Source organism: Staurois parvus, unplaced genomic scaffold (genome assembly GCF_062004578.1).
Source record: "Staurois parvus isolate SC_StPar_1 unplaced genomic scaffold, SC_StPar_1.0 ptg000376l, whole genome shotgun sequence".
In the NCBI taxonomy this organism is placed as follows: domain Eukaryota; kingdom Metazoa; phylum Chordata; class Amphibia; order Anura; family Ranidae; genus Staurois; species Staurois parvus.
Window position 1 is genome coordinate 3,012,190 of NW_028318172.1, and position 19,867 is coordinate 3,032,056.

The 19,867-nt window shown below is 44.5% G+C and overlaps 1 pseudogene across 1 annotated transcript in view; it reads right to left on the reverse strand.

Annotated features, from left to right (window-relative positions):
* Positions 1-13,507: 13,507 nt before the first annotated feature.
* Positions 13,508-19,867, reverse strand: part of LOC149456111 (uncharacterized) — a 53,129-nt pseudogene continuing 46,769 nt past the window's right edge. The window contains exon 5 of the transcript XR_016313962.1: positions 13,508-13,849. The product of XR_016313962.1 is annotated as an uncharacterized LOC149456111 (transcript). The remainder of the gene's footprint in view (positions 13,850-19,867) is intronic.

The following is a 19,867-nucleotide window of genomic DNA, read 5'->3' on the forward strand; positions in this document are numbered from 1 at the left end:
AATGTTTAGCTGGGGTGCCCAAACTTTCGATCCCCACTGTAGCTATACCTGCAAAAGGGGGCAGCCTGAAATGATCTAGCAAGACTTTATTTTCTGACTAACGTTCCACTTTAAATTCAGTTTTAGCAGTAGTTCGGTCTTTGCGCTTTTCTTTTCTCCAGTTTTAATAAACCAACTCCAAGAGATCATATTCTTACATTTTATTTAGCTAGGACCTCAGCTGTCAAAAGTGTGAAAAGAGAGCTCCAGGTCAATGCAAAGTCCGCTAAGAAAAAAATAAATAGTGCAGCTTTGTTCAGCAGCCTTGGCATGCTGGAGTTCTGGGTTCATTACTATGGTTGCATTCACCCCTATGTGTTTTCAAATTAATCTAAGCCCAAAAACAAAACTAGAATATGTTGCATCCTACTAGTTCTTAGGTGTGGTGGGTGCATTTGTTTTTCTTCTCTATATTTTTATCTGGTGATTCTGTCAGTAACCCATTTCTTGTCTGAGGCCTAGTTGATACCTCTGCGTTTTGCAGCGCATAAAAAAATGTGTCATGGAAATATATAGGGAGGAATTAAAGCGGAGCTCCACCCAAAAGGGGAAGTTCCGCTTTAAGTCTTTTGTTCCCACTCCCCATTAAGGATTGGCACCTTTGGGGAGCGGTGGGGGGAGCAGGCACCTGAATTTGACAGGTACCTGCTCCCACTTCTGCTGTGATCGCCTAGGCGACCGGAAGCAGAAGTTGTCCTCCCCCTTCCTCCCTGTAGACAGGTCCCAGAAGACTACGGGGCCATTCACAAAGCGCAGTGCTTCTCGCGCATGCGCAGTGGGCACCCGGCTGTTAAGCTGCAAGCTGTCACAGCCGGGTGCCCACACTGAAGATGCCAGAGCCATGGAGAGAAGAGGCCAGTGAAATCAGCGGTGGGGAAGACACCGCTGGACCGAAGGAGAGGTAAGTGGCTGTATTTTAAAAGTCATCAGCTACAGTTTTTGTAGTTGCTGACTTTTATTTTTTTTGTTAGGTGGACAAGAACAATGCTTGCACCACTCTTCTAAACTTAGAGCATGGAGCAGATGCTGCTACTAATTAACAAAAGAGGTGCAATCCCTTTTGGTAAATGGGAGCGATCTGTTCTCTGTTCTGTGACAGATACAGGACACAGCGCAGAGAACAGGAAAGCTGGAGCTGCATACTCCACCCCTATCACCACCCCTGCTCAGCTCAAAGCAGAGGGAGAAGGCTCTGCTCACATAGTGTAATCACTGCATGGGCAGAGAGAGAGATCTGAGATGTCTACTGACCGTTCGCATACCATATGACAAGGTCACACTTGGCTGGAATCTGCCTACATGGAAAATTTGTATTCCCTCAGTAAGGCCCTGTTCATATCAGAATGTGATGTTGGAAACCCACATTCCGTGTGCACTGCTTTTGAAACATACTACAGTTGTGATCTGCAGTGGGTGTCAATGTTAAGTTAATGACAGCCCAAATGCAGCTCACTAATGCAATGCATTTGCCTGCACGGTACAGAAGTACCATGCAAATCAGTTGCAGTGTGTTTCCAAAAGTAGTGCATTCATTGCTTTTGGAGCAGAGAAGTGAGATTTGATCTAATTCAAAATGAATAGGCTCAAACTGCACCACATCGAATCTCATGAGAATTGCATAGGAATGCGCATATCTTTGTGATTGCTACTGTGAATCGACCCTTAATCAGGTGCACGCCTGTGCTAGTTTCTTTTTCACACTGAAATAGAAACTGGCACAGATAGATCTGAAACAGGCTGTGAAGTTGACAGCATCAATAACAACCAGTAAGAGGTGGGGAGAGGAGGGTTAGCGATGGCAAACATGTCACACAGTGTACAGAGACAGGCACCCTGTCTGTTTCTGTACAAAACCTTACAATTGATCTTAATTACCTACAGTTTTGTTATTTACAAACTGGATGAAATTATTTTTGTAATAGTGCACCAAAAGTGGAATTTTTAAAAAATAACTGAATCTGCCACAGGTTTCGGTAAAGCTACCGAATCTAGTTGGAGTGCATTTTGAATCTGAGGGCATTATAGGGCATTTTAAAGGGCCAAACCACAAGAAAAGTAGAGCAAATGCTAAATTGAGTTCCCGTGGCTATGCGTTGTGGTATTGTGGCTGCACACTAGAGTACAGTGAGCTGATGTTCCATTCACAATGAATAGCACCACCAGAACACCACATATAGAGCAGGCATCTTGCGGGAACACGTGTAACTGCTATACACAAAGTCCCTAAAACTAGTTAGTGTGTCAACCAGCATTATCCAATGGAGGTCAACAATAGCAGGGACTATATTCCTCTCAAGACAAGTTTACTTACAGCAGCCAGAGAAAGTAATAACCAGTTGGAAGCCAGCAAATTTCACTCCTAGCCTTCTTTAGGGTCTGTGTTGAGTAGCTTTGAGCTTGTGTCTTTGCCATCAGTTTGCAAGACTTCTGAGATCATTCAGAATTCATTATCAGGCAAATATGACCTGCAGTTAACTTCTTTCTAACATGCATGTGATCTACTTTAAAGTGTATGTAAATCCTATCAATGAGCTTCTCTTATTTGCTCACATTTGATGTGCTAAATATATCATTGAATGTTTTTTGTTATATTTGTTCGATAAGTGCAAAACAATACCTATTCATTTCACTGAAAATTTTGTGAGCTGATAACTTCCTGTGCTCTTTGCCTGTGCACAAGTTGAAGTTATAAGGATGAGGAGAGGTCTGTGTTGCTTGCAATCCATCAGAAATGAAACAAGCAGGGCTGACACCATGCAGTATGCTTTGGAATTCAGAGCCAGAAATACAAAATTGGCAGCCAAAATTTGAATCAGCTGTGCATGGCAACCCATCAGTTTCTACCTTCCTTTTTAATGCTTAGCTGAATAAGCTGAAGATAGAGGCTGACTAGTTCAAAGGGTGTAACTTGCACAATTGATTTCCTGACTACCTATCACAGCTTTGGAGGCCCACAAATGCTAGGATAGTACAAACACCCCCCCCCCCCCAAAAAAAATTACTCCTTTTTGGAAAATAGATGCTCCAAGGTACAGGGTTATAGCCATGGTGAATATTTTGAAGATATAATTTTTTGTGAAAAGGTTTTGAAAAATGAAAGTAGAAAATAAAAAATACATTTTAGTTTTTTTTCTTCATTTTTCCAAAAACTTTTGGCAACAAATGAAATCTGCATGCCGCTTAGCAATTGCCTTGAAGTGTCTGCTTTCCATACATGGGTCAATTGGGGGGGGGGCGGTGTTTGTACTATCCTGGCATTTGAGGGCCTCCGAAACTGTGATAGGCAGTCAGGAAATCAAATGCGCAAGTTATGCCCTTTCAAAGCCTGAAGGTGCTCATTGGATTTTTGGCCCCTGTACATGGCTGGGCTCTAAAGAAGTCTCACAAATGTGGTATCCCCTTAATCAGGAGAAGTAGCTGAATGTGTTTTGGGGTGTAATACCCCATATACCCATGACATGTGTGAGAAATATCTTAGTAAAATGACAACTTTGTTTAAAAAAAAAAAAAAAAATATATATATATATATATATATATATATATATATATATATTTTTTTTTTTTTCCCCAAAAACTTGTTACAAAAAATAGGATCTTCCAAAGACTCAACATGCTTCTGAGCAAATGCATTGTCTACGTTCCAAAAAAGGGGACATTTGGGGGGTGTTTATACTGTCCTGACATTTTAGGGTTTCCGAAATGTAAAAGGTAGTCAGTAAATAAAATGCGTAACTAACCCCCCTTGAAAATCTGAAGGTGCTCATTGGATTATGAGCCCCTGTACGTGGCTAGGCTACCAAAAAGTCTCTCACATGTGGCATCCCCATACTTGGGAGAACTAGTAGAATGTGTTTTGATGTATAATTTCATGTATACCCAGGGCATGTGTGAGGAATATCTCATTAAAGTGACTTTGTGTAAAAAAAAAAAAAAAACTTGTAGCAAAAACAAATCTTTTATGGACTCAACATGCCTCTCAGAAAATACCCTGGGGTGTCTACTTTCCAGAAATTCCATTTGGGATATGTTTGAACTGTCCTGGCATTTTAGATACTCTGAAAACACCACATGTATGGCCAGCATTAGGAGTTTCTGCCACACTCCTAATGTGGGGAATACATGTAATGTTTTTACCTTCGTTGACTCTGTGGACTGCACAAAAAAGGACCTAACAGATTCCTCTGTTCACATCGATCGATGTGGATGAAGGAATCTCTGCCAGAAAAAGTGTATGTTCAGCATTAGAAGCTTCTGACACACATCCAGCTTGCGCTTCTAATGTTGGGCATACATGTAATGTGCTTATTTTCCTTCAGCCTGTGGGCTGAAGGAAAAAAGGACCTAACAGATTACTTAATTCACATTAATTGATGTGGATGAAGAAACCTCTGCCAGAAAAAGTGCATGCCTAACATTAGAAGCTTCCGCCACACATCCACCCATGCTTCTAATGTTGGGCATACATGTAATACTCTTTTGTGGGCTGAATGAAAAAAAAGATCCTAACAGACTGCTACAGAAAAAGTGAAAAAAGTACATGCTGAGCATAGGAGCTACTGCCCACTGCCCACGTTTTTCTTTAACTGTGGAAGGAGACATTTTCCCCTGTAACACTGCAGGCACTGGCGTATGTATTCTGAGAGCAGCACCCTGTTGCTTTCAGAATACACATATCAGTGCTGCAGCTGATTGGCATTCCTGCAAAGCAAACCACAACACTTGACAATAACACACGGTAACAATAAAACATTAACTCCATAAAACAACTTTATTTCACTTTATTCACTTTTTTTGTAATTTAACTTTTTAAAACAATGATATTTCCAGACTTTGATTTTAGGGCCTCTCAAAATGTGATAGACAGTTTCCTGAGTAGCTAATATCTTTAGAGACCCTTCTAGTATAGAAATGTGTGGACCCCTATGCTGTAACCTAGACTAATAGTTTACTAAGTGGTGGTTAGTTTACTACGTCATGCCTTATTCTGCTTTTACCATGAACATAACATCTTTTTTGGGGGTGACGTTTGTGTTGGGGTTGGTTGGAGGACATCTGGAAAATGTCTCCCATGCACATGCCACAGTGTCTTCTGGATACAAAAGGGCTGCCATGATTGCTTCCTGAAATTTTAGTAAATATCCAGTTCTTCCAGAAGCTTTGTAAATAACAAATGCAATGTATTCAGCCAATTTAAATAAGTATATAGACACTTTTTTGTACCAGTTTCTTAATCTGGGGAAGCTAAATATTGCTTCATCATTAGGTCGTTGAAGTCTACACCTCCCATATTTAGATTATAGTTGTGGATGCAGAGAGGCTTTTCAATGACACCAGACAATGTGTGAATTTGGACCGTCGTATCTAGGTGAATGGGAGACAGGATGAACACATCATGGTTGTTCTTCCATTTTTTGCTAGTGGTTATTCATTCCGGAAGCAGGCTTTTTGTGCCCTTTCTAATGAGCCATTGAGGCAAGTCCCTCCAATTAGGTCACATGGTGCCACAGCAACCAATTTTTTAAAGAACCAAAATTCGAAAAAGTGGTGTGTTTGTCCTCATACAAATGGTACCTCATATTGAACAAGGGTGCAAGGGAACAAGTTCCACACTATCTTACCACTGCTTCACGTGTAGGGCATCCGGGGGACTACACTTGACTGTCTTTTCCCTCATAAATGCTAAAGCAGTATGTATGGTCTGAGGCCCTCGCACAGAGGTTGTACATTTTGACCCCATATCTGGCACACCTGCTGGAGAGATATTGCTTGGTTGCAAGTCTGCCAGTAAAATGCTCAAGGGACTTGTCTATGCAGATGTTTTGTTGGGGCGTATACATATCTGAAAATTTCTGGGACAGGTAATTTATGAGGGGCTGAATTTTGTGGAGCTGATCATAGTCAGGGTCACTTCGGGGACTACAGAGGTTATTGTCATTGAAATACGTAAAACGCATTATTATCTCACATCCTGGCCATTCCAGCAGAGAACACGGGCATAAGATGAATCGTGTATGTGGACCAATAAGTCCACAATTCATTCTTTTTTGTATGCCCATGTTAAGGGTTAGGCCCAAAAACATTTAATTCAGAAACTGTGATAGGTTTCCACTCGAATGGCCTGGCAAGGTTTGAATTTGGGTTGGCAGCAATGTACGGTTGGGCATAAACATTACTTTGGTCCACAAGTAAATTATAGAGGTCTTTAGTGGAGGACAGCTAAAAAAAAGTCAAGGGGTGTTGTAAAGTTTGCTGTTTCCACCTGAACACTGGGCTGGGCTGTGAATTGGGGGATAACAGAGGCTGCTGACTCTCGGGGCAGCCAATTAGGGTTTGCAAGCACCGCTGGAAAGCTATTATGGGCTGTATGGGCCTGTGCTCGAATTCTTGGTGGCTGCATTTGCATTATGCTACTACTGCTAAGCTACTTTACTAGCTTGTACTGCACTGCAGGTGCTCACCACTTCTCCATGAAATACTGCAGTGCTGGAGTCTAAAAGGCCAGGATGTACTACACTGCTGGTGCTTGCCAGATCACCAAAACGTAGTGCAGCGCTAGTATTTGCACCTTGCTGCATCTGAGCATAATTATGTGTTTCTAGCATTTCAGAAACATGGGGTTTGGCCAGGATACTGACCCTAACCTATACACATCTCCACTAAGACAGAAAAAGTGACCAATGGCAGCTAAAGACATACTTGCTGTATGGTTATTATCTCCCTATAATGAAGGCAGTTGTATATCTGTTCTATCATTTTGTATTTTTGCACTAATTACACAGTGTTCTATAAGATTATACACCTGGCAATCTTATGACTTTGTTTCATTTTCTGCATTATGAATTTAACACAGTTATGAATAAAAGTGAAGTTGTAGGCAGGGGGGGACTGACCATTTGGAAAATCGGGCACTGCCCGAGGGCCCGGGGTCAGTAGGGGGCCCCATGAGATGCCCCTGGTACCTTTTTTCTTAGGCTTTTTTGAGTTTGGGCAAGGACACAGGGGCCCCATGATCCCCTATTGCCCGGGGGCCCCATGAGTTGTCACTCCGCCCCTGCTTGTAGGTCATAGCAGGTTTAGTGCATGGGTATAACACACCCCTGCTGTTGTTTCTCTATTAATATTTCCCACGTAAAGACCAATCTTACAGTATAAGTATACATAAGGTTGTTATTTGTTTGTTTTGATATCCAGATTACAAACAGATGAACTCCTAGGGGAGGTGACCATCACATATCTGCACGTGAGACATGCCATCCAATGTAGTGGTCAACATGACAATAGTCTATTCAAAACAAGTGAAGTTGGGACTAAGCCCAGGGTAGCCAGCCACTAGTCCCATACTTTTTTTATTCGCATAGGGAAGTTCCGATGTTGCTATCAGGTAGGGTAGTATTAATTTGAGTTTACCATTCTGCCCAAGTAGGGGGGTGTGGGGATAGCCACTTCTGGGCAATAAACTTACACTATATTGCCAAAAGTATTGGGATACCTGCCTTTACACTCACATAAACTTTAATGGCATCCCAATCTTAGTACGTAGGGTTTAATATTGAGTTGGCCCACCCTTTGCAGCTATAACAGCTTCAATTCTTCTGGGAAGGCTGTCCACAAGGTTTAGGAGTGTGTCTATGGGAATGTTTGACCATTCTTCCAGAAGTGCATTTGTGAGGTCAGGCACTGATGTCGGATAGAAGGCCTGGCTCGCAGTCTCCACTCTAATTCATCCCAAAGTTGTTCTGTCAGGTTGAGATCAGGACTCTGTGCAGCCCAGTCAAGTCCTACACCCGAACCTCGCTCACCCATGTCTTTATAGACCTTGCTTTGTGCACTGGTGCACAGTCATGTTGGAATAGGAAGGGGTCATCCCAAACTGTTCCCACAAAGTTGGGAGCATGAAATTGTCTTGTATGCTGATGCCTAAAGAGTTCCCTTCACTGAAACTAAGGGGGCAAGCCCAACCCCTGAAAAACAACCCCACACCAGAATCCCCCTCTACCAAACTATACACTTGGCACAAGGCGGTCAGGCAAGTACCGTTCTCCTGGCAACAGCCAAATCCAGACACATCCATTGGATTGCCAGACAGAGAAATATTATTCATCACTCCAGAGAACACGTCTCCACTGCTCTAGAGTCCAGTGGCGGCATGCTTTACACAACTGCATCCAACGCTTTGCATTGCACTTGTTGATGTAAGGTTTGGATGCAGCTGCTCGGCCATGGAAACCCATTCCATGAGGCTCTCTATGCAGTGTTGTAGTGTTAATCTGAAGACCACATGAAGTTTGGAGGTCTTTAGCTATTGACTCTACAGGCAGTTGACGACTTCTTAGCATGTGCGCTTCAGCGTGCGCTGACCTCGCACCGTCATTTTACGTGGCCTACCACTTCGTGGCTGAGTTGCTGTTGTTCCCAGTTGCTTCCACTTTGTTATAACACCACTAACAGTTGACTGTGGAATATTTAGTAGCAAGGAAATTTCACCAATGGATATATTGCACAGATGGCATCCTATCACAGTACCACCCTTGAATTCACTGAGCTCCTGAGAGCAACCCATTCTTTTGCAAATGTTTGTAGAAGCAGTCTGCATGCCTAGGTGCTTGATTTTATACACCTGTGGCCATGGAGGTGATTGGAACACCCGAATCCAATGATTTGGAGGGGTGACCCAATACATTTCGCAATATAGTGTATGTGCTTGGAATAACACTCTGACAATAGGTGTATAGGTATCGTCAGGTAATGTAGATTCTTCTATTATACCAAGTAGACATTTACCCTGGTCCATTGCTAGGATTACTTGCAGTGTGGTTAAAGGGATAAAACATAGGGAAATGTGCATGTATTCCTTGACATACACTTTAAGCAGGTTTTGCATTTCCATTGACTTGTATGAGAATGCAAAATTGGATACAAAAGTCCATTAACACGGACACTTACTGTGGCCATGACTGTGTGCTTAGTTAGCAGTTACTTTAGGCTGAAGACCTGCCCTGGCACAGGAAGTGTTATATTTGTTTCAACGGGTTGGAACAATTATGTCAACTCTTCCCCTCAAAGGTGTCTTCTTTCTCAAACAACCATAATTTTTCTAGTTAATTCTCTGTGTTTGAAAGTAGGTTTCACACTTTGCTGTTGATTTCTCTTGGCTTTCAGTTTGTTATTTTGTTCCATTGTAATGTGTTTCCCATGCACTTGCCATTTCACTTGGCTCTTTTCCCTTCACATTAGTGACCTCTGGTAGACTTTATCACTGTGTCCTAGGGTCGGTAAAAGGCTAGATAATGACAATGACAGCTGGGAGAGATCTTAACCCTTGTCTCAAGCTTGCCTTAGCATGCCCTATGTTGTTATAAGGTTAACAGTGGCAAGCTGTTTTAGCCAAAAAGGGAAGTTGAAAGTGGAGCTTAACTAAGGAGAATTCAAAATTGATTCAGCAGTATTAGTTTTCAGTATTAGTATTATTTTATGCTATAAAATTCTCTTAAGCAGGATCAAGGACAGGTTGGATAAATACTTATCAATGTTATACCTTACATTGCTATCCTTGGATAACCCCAGATTTCAACATATTTTCTAGAAAGGGAGGATGTCCCCACATTGAAAAGTGAGCCCTTGGATTACGCGCTAAATGCTTATGTATCCCAGATGATCTCTGCCAGATATTTTTGTTTTATCCAATTAATGTACACCCAGGACTGAGAGGTCCACAACATCAAACAAAGATCATCAGAACAAACTAATTGGTAACAACATGCAAATGGGTATATCATATAATACAATGTGAAAGGAAGCAGAGACAGGAGATACAGTACATTATCTCTAGAGGCTAACAGGGTAAAAATAACAAAAGAGATACCATCTGTGGGCATGTAATACTTTCCACTTAACCCAATGAAACCACACATTAATGGGGATTCAGCAGGCCTGGCCTTGGGTACTTTACATCGAGGGAACAAAGCAGGGGTGAACATTATATCATTCTTCAATATCTGAAAGCAGCAGCAAGATTATACAAAGGCATTCACGTTAAAAGATAAAAGAAGCAATTAAAAAAAGGAGGGGCTATAGATGAAAGTGAGGCAAAATCAGCATCCATATACACTTACTGGCCACTTTATTAGGTACACCTGTTCAATTGCTTGATAACACAAACTGCTAATCAGCCAATCACATGGCAGCAACTCAATGCATTTAGGCATGTAGACGTGGTGAAGATGACTTGCTGAAGTTCAAACCGAGCATCAGAATGGGGAAGATAGGGGATCTATGTGACTTTGAATGTGACATGGTTGTTGGTGCCAGACAGGCTAGTCTGAGCATTTCAAAAACTGCTGATCTACTGGGATTTTCATGCACAATCATCTCTAGGGTTTACAGAGAATTGTCCAAAAAAAGAGAAAATATCCAGTGAGTGGCAGTTGTGTGGAGGAAAATGCCTTGTTGATGTCAGAGGAGAATGGGCAGACTGGTTGCTGCGACATTCAGATGGTAGGGTCACAATTTGGCATAAACAATATGAGAGCATGGATCCATCCTGCCTTGTATTAACGGTTCAGGCTGGTGGTGATGGTGGTGTAAGGGTGTTGGGGATATTTTCTAGGCACTAGCAAGGTGCACGTAATAAAGTGGCTGGTGAGTGTATAAAATATTGAGAATCACAGTTCCAGAGGAACAAGGCAGAATTTGCAGCACTTGTAGCAGAATTTTTGCAGCCAACTCATCCCCCTAGACAAAGGAATATATGACTTGCAATTCATGGAGGAGAGACCAGCAAGTCCAGTAAGAGCCATAGCAAGTGCATAGGCTTGCCGTGTTCAAGTTGTATCTATGCAGGGGACCCCTTACTGAATCCAAGGTGCGGTAGGAATAGAAGTAACTTGACTCTATTGCAGACTCAAAGGGTGCAGATAGTGTGGGGAATTCAACCAGCAATGGAATGCACTGAGTGGGAGATATAATTGGTACATAGAATTATGGCAGTCATCTGAATCCAAGAATAAGAATAAAGGAGGCCTGTGTATTTGCCACATGCAACAGTAGCTAATGTCATCCAGTAAATTTTGTAGAAAAAACAAATGAACAGGTCAACAATCATACCACACATGGCAAGGCACACATGCCAATAATAAGCAGAACACATAGTTACCAGGCTTTCTAGTGATGCACACACATCAGGATTTACTGCTGCAGCTTTGGCTGCTTTCTCAAGGCCAAGTGGTCCTGCTGGAGGCATTTTTAAGGTACATCACTTTTTGAGTTGAGGGTTACCTTTTGAGAAATAGGTGCTTACAGATATTAGAGAACATAGTAAATGGGCAGCGCAGTGGCTATGTGGTTAGTACTTCTGCCTGGCAGCACTGAGGTCATCAGTTTGAATCCCAATCATGACACTACTCACCTGGACTTTGCATGTTCTCCCTGTGACTGCGTGGGTTTCCTCCCACACTTCAAAGACATGCTGGTAAGTTAATTGGCCCTCATATGTGTCTGTATGAATGTGAGTTAGGGATGTCATATTGTAAGCTTATTGAAGGCAAGGACTGTTGCCAATGTACAATATATATTTAAAGTGCTGCATAAATGGTCAGCGCTATATAGATACCTATAATAAAGATGCCACCAGAAAGGTAAGTGTGTGTATGTATGTTATATGCAGTGTGTATGTATGTTGTATATATGTTACATGTATGTGTATGCATGTTATATAGAGGTCTTCCCATTAACATTATATTTTCACACTGTCAAGTTGGTATATTGGTAAGTCTACGAACAGGTTCTCTGCAAAGCATATACTTGTTGGCCAAAGGGAGTTTTTATGGAGGCACCCAGGTCACAACCAGCAGTGGTGTATTTAGGATTTGTGCTGCCCTAGGCAACACAAAATTTCCCCCTTCAACCCCCCTGGAGAAAGCCTCATTGACCAACAACACCCCTGCCCCCCCCCCCCCCCCACCTGAGAGAGAGAGACAGTCACCTTCACAGCTCTGGACATCCTGGGAACGAGAGTCAAGCAACCTCTCTCAGGTCCCATCTGGTCCCCAAGCCGCATGTGTCCCTTCTTCTGTCCCTTCTTCCAGGAGGCCGGTGCTGCCTCCCCGAAAAATGCCGCCCTAGGCAAATGCCTTGTTTGCCTTGCGGCAAATATGCCCCTGGTCACAACATATGCAAAAATTGCAGGAAGAATATAATAAATGGTCTTACCTGATTCAAACTACTGCAACAATCTTTCCTTATCATCGGTGTATGCCTCTATCCCACCTTTCTGCTCATGCTTCTTACCATTGTCCTCATGATGTTCCCTATCCATCTATCCTCATTGTTCATTACATTTATCTGAGTATCTGTATCTTTTACTGCAGTTGCAGTCAGTGCAGGTAACTTTTCACCACCTAACCTTTAGATCCATATTTTACTTAATTCTAAGTCTCAACTTGTTCTGCATAACTCTCTATTCTTTTGCGCCTCGCTCCCCCAGTTCTAATATTACCTTTTCTTTTCCCCTTCTATTTAGTATACTGTGATCTCACACAGGTGCAACCCATTTTCCTACTATCAGAACTTCCCCAGTCTACCAAAACCCCAAACACAGGGAATGCCAGTCAAATTTTGTATAGAGGTTATTGCATGTGGATCAGGACACTTCTGTCATTTACAGCAATGTATGTTTTTATTTATACTGTTCCATTTGTTACCTTCACATTTAAGGGGTTGAATGAAATGCAATTCTGATGGACGTGAACTTTTTAAACCACAGTATGAACAATTCCTAGCAAAACAACATTTTCGTCATGTAATAATAACTTAAGTCTTCTCATTAAATAGTTACATTTGAAATGCTTGATGCATTGCAACATAGTCTTCTTGAACACAACTGACAGCACAACATTATAATCTTTATGTATGTCAATTGAACTACTGCAGAATATCTGGTTGTTATGACCATAGCCTTAAACCTGTTGGTGGGAGAATAACTAATGCCTTGCATTCATACAAGGCTTCTCTGTAAATTTAGAATTTAATCTATTTTACAAGCGTCATTTGTAGTATTCCAGACTGTTAAACATGGAACTAGAAAGTTATCTCAAGTAACCACATTGCTAGCAATCGTTTTCTGTAAAGACTGTTTATATGACAGTGTTGGTTAGTATGAATTTATACCATCCGGATAATATAGGATGTTTTTTCAGTGTATGTGACTTTAGCCAGTATATATGCCATTTCTTGGTATGATATAAGGCCAACTGTACAAAACAAGTAGCAGTTTATAATTTTTATTCCATTAAAGGTTCCTTGAAAACAGAACTATTCGCTTGAGGTTGAACTGCATGCTTGGATTCAGTCACCAGATTTTTACAGTTGATGATGTAAGTAAGCATACTTATGAGCAGCTGAAATTGTGTGTCTTTAACTCTGTTCCAGTCTGCAGACTTCATAGGTATATTCACATACCCAAGTGCCAGTATTACATATGGTTTGCTGGGAATCATCTACAGTTGCCTTTTCTTAGGGTCTGCATAAGAAAAGTCACTTTACCATGAAGAAGTTTGGAAAATCCTTGAAAGATGTCCATGATGTTTGAGGAGTTGCTGGATGCCAAGTGGGGCAAACCATTATTTATTTCTGGATTAAGATGAGTGTTGTTGTTTGCATACCTCCATGCTTTATGGACAAGACCTTGAATCTCTCTTACACTATGCCTAAGTTTCTTTAGTTGTTTGGAAAAACACTCCGTAGTATTCATATTTTGTGTGACATTCAGAATATGTTTCAGGTGTGAGAAGACCTCAGTCCCCTGCTGAGCCGCCTACAAAAAGAAAGTGCAATGATAGAAATGACAATAGTTAGTCGAGAAAATTCTCAGTAATGATAAGCATTTGTTTAAAAATCCATATTCGGATACAAGTGAACTGATCAAAGCACTGTTGTGTAGTTCACAGAAACCAACCATAGTCCAGACACAGTTAAAGTGTTACTAAACCCACAACAGTAAAATAAGTCTGTATATGCAGTAAAGCATGCTTGTTATACTGAGTAGAGAAGAACAAACAAACAGAGGGTGCACTGGCCTAGTGCATTACCTTTAAAAAGGTATTTAATAAATGATAAAAGTAGGTATTGTACTCACAAAATGACAATACAGTCAAAGGCACATCATAAAAGAACATCTCTGTCCAATCCGCACTACTTCATGATGTGCCTTTGACTGTATTTTCATTTTGTGAGTACAGTACCTACTTTTGTCATTTTATTAAAAAAATTGTTAAAGGTAATGCACTAGGCTGGTGCGCCCTCTGTTTTTGTTTCTCTACTTAGTACATTTGGACTTCCCAGGTCATTTGAGGGCAGCAAGGCATGCATATGCCAAGAAATTTGTAGTGTGGTCCTATCCATGCAGAGTCCATCCCTAAGTGCAGGAGTATCTGGGTTTGCTGTTTCTTGCTTGTTATACTCACTGTGGAACCTAAGGGGTTAATCCTCAGCATTATGTGAAAAAGGATGTTTGATTCTGTCTTCTCTGATTCTCCCCTTGTTCTACTATCCCCAATCCGTCTGCTAATAGTACAGAGTTCTAGGAGTCACTCTGCATATGCTCAGTTTAGTGTGTATTACTAGAGAGTTTTTTTCTTTGGAAGGGTGCATGTGATCAGCACAGGGCCAATCAGCACTGTCCAAACAGAGGGTCAGGGGTAATGCAGTCTCATAGGATAGTCAGAGGAGAATGAAAACTCCTTCTACAATATTACCCAGTGCTCGGATGGACACTGGTAGAAGTCACAAGTCTGCTATAAACTGCTTATGAGAAAAGGTAATTAACAGTTTAGATTTACTAAAATAATTGTATTTCCATGTTCTGTGTATTGTGGGAGACCACATATAGTGAATCTAGGGTCATGGGTTTAGTAACACTTTAAGGAGATTGTTTTTAGCAGGTTGAATGTTGAAAATCAAAATTATTCATGTAATGCCCATGTGCTTCACAACAATCAGAATGATGATAAAAATCTCCCTGTCATTAGAAGCTGAACAAGAACTACACAGCTGTAAGGGACCGCCCGGCGGTACTACTAGCACTCCACTGAATAGGCGTCCCCAGCGCACGGAGTCTAAGTCCCAGGGTGCTTGTTCACCAGAGCCCCTGATGGTGGGGATGGACTTGGAGCTCCCTGAGACCAGGTCGTGGCTACTGGGTGCGCCCGTCAGTGGTAGCAGTATGCGCAAGGGGCTCCCACGGGGAAGAGTCTGATGTGAGGAGGTCAGAAGACCCTGCTGCACGGGATGGATGGATGGATGAGCAAGGTCAGACGGGCCGGGTCGGTAACAGAGAGGGCGGCAAGGTACAAGGCAGCGGGCATAGAATGGTCGGGTCACACGCCAGGTCAGCAACAGCAGGTCAAATCCAATAGGGGGCATTCAGGAGAGAGGTCAGGCAAAGCAAGGGTCAGAATAGGAGAAACAGCAAGGTCAGGTACAATCTGGGTCAATAACTTACAGGGTACAGGTTCACAGGATTCAGGATGCAGGAAAGACCAGAAGGCACTGAATGACAGCTCAGGGTCGTTTAAATATCCCGCCCTGCGCTGCCATTGGTGCCCAGCGGGCGGCCGCGGCTTCTACTGCGCATGCGCGAACTCGAACGCCGCGGCCGGCCCGGAACCAGTGCTCGAGTCCCTGCGCCGGGCGGCATACTGCGCCTGCGCCGGGACCAACGCGGCGGGGATCGAGGGGATCCCTGACATTGCCCCCCCCCTACGGGCAACCTCCGGATGCCCACCCGATCTCTCCACCACGGGTGATCGCGAAAGAACCTCCGGACAAGTCTGGGTGCATGGACATTATGGGCTGGTTCCCAAGAATTGTCCTCAGGACCATAGCCCTTCCATTTGATAAGGAATTGGGTCTGGCCTCCCCTCCTTCGACACTTCAGGATTGTCTCAACCTCGAACTCTTCTTCTCCTTCGACCGTTACCGCTTCCGGGGGTCTAGATTCCCGGTCAGGGAAGGCATCTGGGACCACAGGCTTCAGAAGGGACACATGAAAGACCGGGTGGATCTTGAGCGTGTCAGGGAGGGCGAGTTCGTAGGCTACTTCGTTAACCATCCGTTTAATGCAGAAGGGGCCTATAAATTTGGGTCCCAATTTCTTTGACGGGCAAAGCATCTTTAGATTGGACGTCGCCAGCCAAACCTTCTCCCCAGGCCGCAATACCAGATCTCCTCTCCGTTTCCTGTTGAATGCTTTCCTGTAGTCTTCCTGGGCCCGACTGATGGCCACTTGAAGCTTCTTATTGTTCGCAGCGAAGAACGTTACCACATCTTGTGTTGCTGGTACTGGGCATTCCGACACCAAATCCGGGAGGAAGACTGGGTGAAAGCCATAGTTGGCAAAGAACGGGGACTGCCCTGTTGCTGAGTGGCGGGCGTTGTTATACGCAAATTCCGCTAAAGGAAGAAGTGGCAGCCAGTCATCTTGAGTAAACGAGGTATAGCATCTTAAGTATTGCTCCAAGGTCTGATTGGTCCTTTCGGTTTGACCGTTAGTTTGAGGGTGGAACGCAGAGGAGAGAGATAATTTGATGTCCAGGGCTTTGCACAGTGCCCTCCAGAATCTGGACGTGAACTGGACCCCTCGGTCCGAGACAATGTCTTCAGGGACCCCATGCAACCTGACTACCTCTCGAATGAAGACTTGCGCGGTCTCGGCCGCCGAGGGGGTTTTCTTCAACGGGATGAAGTGGGCCATCTTGGACAAGCGGTCCACGAATACCAGGATTGCCGTGTGGTCTCGGGATGGCGGAAGCTCGACTATAAAGTCTAGTGAGATCTTTTGCCAAGGCCGTTCAGGAATAGGTAAGGGTCGCAGCAGACCCCAAACCTTGTTTCTTGCTGGCTTGTTCTTCTGGCAGGTGACACAGGACCTGACATAGCCTTTACAATCCTTAGCCATGTCTGGCCACCAGAATGAGCGTCGGAGAAGTTCCAGGGTCTTTTCTGGGCCAAAGTGCCCCGCCATTGGGTGGTCGTGGCAATGCCCCAAGACCAGGGTTCGGGTTTCTTCCGGCACCACAATTCGGTCATCCCTCCATAGGAGTCCCCCCTTGTTCCGGAGCGGCCCTCCGCCTGGGGTAGAGAAGTTTGTGGATGCCTCCATTAGCCTGGAACGAAGATCCGACTGAAGGACCAAGAAGTTACCCGAGGACAGGATGGTGTCAGGTACTGGGGTCTCCTTGGCTTCTTCGTACATCCGTGATAACGCATCCGGCTTAGTGTTCTTTGATCCCGGCCGGTACGTAATATGGAAGTTGAATCTCGAAAAGAATAGTGCCCATCTCGCCTGTCGCGGGCGTAGACGCTTGGCGGTTCTCAGATACTCTAGGTTCTTGTGGTCAGTAAATATTAAGATGGGGTGCACCGCACCTTCCAGCAGGTACCTCCATTCCTCTAACGCCGTTTTGATCGCTAGTAGCTCTCGATCACCGATATCATAGTTCTTCTCCGCTGGGGTCAGCTTCCGTGAGAAGAACGCTACAGGGTGGAGCAGTTCCTTGGTGCCTTTTCGTTGGGAGAGGATGGAGCCTACCGCATTCTCCGATGCATCTACCTCCACGATATAGGGCAGAGCGGCATCTGGGTGACCCAAAATGGGTGCCGAAGTGAACAGCTTCTTTAAGACTCCGAAAGCTCCCTGCGCTTCTGGTGTCCATCTGAATCGGGTTCCCAGCTTGGTTAGCTGAGTAATGGGGGAGACTAGACCCGAGAAGTTCTTGATGAACTTCCGGTAAAAATTTGCAAAGCCGATGAATCGTTGGACGCCTTTCCTATCTGTGGGTTCAGGCCAATCCAGTATTGCAGCGACCTTCTGGGGATCCATCGCGACCCCCGCGGTGGAGATAATCAGGCCCAAGAAGGCAATGCTGGATTGTTCAAAACAACATTTTTCTGCCTTGGCGTACAACCCATGCTGCCGCAACCGCCCCAATACTTTTGCTACGTGTATTCTGTGTTCCCCCAAAGACGGGGAGAAAATCAGAATGTCGTCTAAATAAACGATCACGAAGACGTCCAGAAAGTCCCTAAAAATATCGTTTACAAAGTGTTGAAAAGTGGCCGGAGCATTGCACAACCCGAACGACATGACCAGATATTCAAAATGACCGAAGCGGGTGCGGAAGGCCGTCTTCCACTCGTCCCCCTCCCTTATGCGAATCAAGTTGTACGCCCCCCTCAGATCCAGCTTGGTAAAAACCACTGCTGACTTTAAGCTTTGGAACAGCTCTGGTACTAATGGTAGTGGGTAACGGTTTTTTATCGTGACCCTGTTCAATTCCCTGTAATCGATACATGGCCTTAAGGTTTTGTCCTTCTTTTCAACAAAGAAGATTCCCGCCCCTGCCGGTGAGGTGGAGTGACGGATGAACCCCTTCTGGAGGCTGTCCTCGATATATTCCTTTAGGGCCCCCAATTCGGGCTCTGAAAGGGGGAAGATTCGTCCAAAAGGAATTTCTGAGCCGGGTAACAGGTCAATGGGGCAGTCATAAGGGCGGTGGGGGGGTAGAGCATCAGCTCCTCGTTTGCTGAACACGTCTAAAAACCCATGGTAGACCGCAGGGATTACTTGTTTTAGTTCCGCTTCCCCCTCAGAACACAGGAGGATTTGGGGGGCCCCCGGGCCCGAAGTGCGGCAGTATATCCGACAGTATGGGGAAGGGAACGTGATTACTCCGGTCGCCCAGTCAATCTGGGGGTTATGGGCCCGTAACCATGGGAGCCCCAGAATGACTGGGAAGAGGGGTGAAGCTATAGCATCCAGGCGGAGGCATTCCTGGTGCTGGCCGGCAATGACAGTGGTGATGGAGGGGGTTTCCTGGTTCACTACCCCCGATTTTATTCGGGAACCGTCGGCCAAAAAAATATTGAACCCCTTCTGTTTTAATTGAAGGGGAATACCCTGCTGGTGAGCAAAACTAATATCCACGAAGCAGCTGCATGCCCCAGAGTCAATTATGGCCGATACTTCCACGGTCCTTTCTGGAAGCTGAAAGGAAAGGGATACCACTAAGTATTGGGGTGGACCAACATTGCCAATGGATAAGGAAGAAGAGGTGCACTTACTCAGTTTCTGCGGGCAGGAACGCGCCATATGACCAGCTTCGCCACAATAGAGGCACAGGTTCTGGGATCGTCTGCGCAGATGTTCCTCTGGGGATAGTTTAGGCCGTGCCAGGCCGAGCTGCATGGGTTCGGGGTTGTCTCCAGGTGGCCGGTTTTGGACGACTGGCCTAGGTGTTTGACTGGGACCCTGAAATGATCCCCAGGGATTTCCATGACCCTGGCCGGACCTCTCAAACCTGCGTTCCCGCAATCTACGGTCAATTTTGATGGTCAGTGCTATTAAGTCCTCTAAAGTCTCAGGTACCTCCACCCGGGCGAGCTCGTCTTTCAGGCCATCTGATAGGCCAATACGGAACTGATGCAGGAGTGCGAACTCGTTCCAGCGAGTATCCCCCATCCACCGCCTAAATTCAGATGCGTACTCCTCGGCCGCTCGGCGGCCTTGCCGGAGCGTGTACAGAGTAGCTTCAGCAGAAGCTGCCCGCTGTGGGTCATCATACAGGATGGCCATAGCATCAAAAAAACTGTCAACCGAACTGAGGTGAGGGTCGTTTTTTCCCCGTAATCGATGGGCCCAGTCTTGGGGTTCACCCTGCAGGAGGGAGATGACGAACCCCACCTTCACGGATTCAGTCACGAAGGTTCGGGGTTGTAGCTCAAAATAGAGGAGGCAGGACTCGCGGAATGATCTAAAACGTGTGCGGTCCCCGTG